The sequence below is a fragment of the Alnus glutinosa genome, chromosome 7 (genome assembly GCF_958979055.1).
Source record: "Alnus glutinosa chromosome 7, dhAlnGlut1.1, whole genome shotgun sequence".
NCBI lineage: Eukaryota > Viridiplantae > Streptophyta > Magnoliopsida > Fagales > Betulaceae > Alnus > Alnus glutinosa.
Window position 1 is genome coordinate 3,018,055 of NC_084892.1, and position 1,519 is coordinate 3,019,573.

Consider the following 1,519-nt stretch of genomic DNA (forward strand, 5'->3'; position numbering starts at 1 on the left):
GGGCAATGGCTCTGATACCATTTGTAACGACCCACCCCCAATGACACAATACTGTCCGCTTTTGGCTCCCTATATCAGACTTCTCACTTCCCAGGAGGTCACCCATCCTGGGATTGCTCTCGCAGCGGCTCGCTTAACTGCGGAGTTCTGATAGGTTCATTGCCATCACGGCTTTAAAACGCGTTGTTTCATATAGGGTGCATTTATACATATAAGCACATCCTCATTCCCAGGCGATGTGGGAGGTCACAGAAATGGTCACTGAAAATAAAATAATGACAATGAAAGAGAAATTGGAGCTGCAGAATTGGTCTGAACTTCCTACAGAGCTCTTGGAATTGATTATATCCCGTCTAACCCTAGATGACAGTGTCCGTGCCTCTGTTGTTTCCCAGAGTATGGTAACTCACATGAATCTGCTGACCCAAACCCATCACTACGCAAGAAATGTAACTTGTATGAATTTTATGACCCATCACTACGCAAGACACATTTTCATTGTGCTGCCGGAGATGAAGGGATACAAGGTTTGCTATACTAAAGATGGCTGGTTGTTGCTATACAAACGCAGATCTCATCACTTGTTCTTCTTCAATCCCTTTACTCGCGAAGTGATTGAATTGCCCGGGTTTGCGTTGTATCTTCATGCTGTTGCCTTCTCTTGTGCCCCAACCTCTACCAACTGCATGCTTCTTACAGTTCAGGAGATGGGTCCACAAAGTATTGCTGTTAGCACTTGCCATCCTGGGACAACAGAGTGGATTACTGTTAATTACCAACATCATTTGCCCTATCCTTTTTATACTGATTCTTTGAATAAGTTTGTTTTCTGCTATGGACTCTTCTATTGTCTGAGTTCCAATGATTGGCTAGGGGTCTTTGACCCACTGCAACGTACATGGAATGTTCTTGCTGTGCCTCCACCCAAAAGCGACGGGAAGTAAGTTGTTTTATATATACCTGAACACTCTTACTCGTAAGTGTCTGTCAGAAGTAAAATGTTGTCGGACAGTATAAAATCTTATTTGTGTTTAAAGTGAGATTCAGGGCGGCATACCGACTATTAGGAGACCCACTTCGGAGATGGCAAAACATCTCAAAAAGAAAAGATATTATATATTTTACTGGGCTTAGCTTACGTCTTGTACATTTTTCAATGGAGGGTTAAAAAAACTGAATGGATCTAATGAAAAAATAAGTAGACTTTTCCTCCTATCTTGCAATCTTTTTCATTCATTTTTTAACAGGAAATGTCTGTTGAAATATTTGTAGGATGTAACACTTATAAAATGATCTAATGAAAAATCCCACCATTCTCCACTGGATGAAGAATAATATAATTCCTCGCTTTTAGGGGTTTGAGATAGCAAAAGGAATGATGGATGCATTAGAAAAGAAGTATGGTTTAAGGTAGGGTTAGTAATTTTTGACACGACTCGCGAACCCGACATGAACCCGATACGAAGTTAAAGGGTTAGGGTTAAGCTTAAAAGGGTTAACCGGTTAGACCCGTTTAATA

At 40.9% G+C, this 1,519-nt stretch overlaps 1 pseudogene; it reads left to right on the forward strand.

The window, feature by feature from the left end:
* Nucleotides 1–236: 236 nt before the first annotated feature.
* LOC133872639 (F-box protein At3g56470-like) lies at nucleotides 237–1,214 on the forward strand (annotated as a pseudogene).
* Nucleotides 1,215–1,519: the final 305 nt, after the last annotated feature.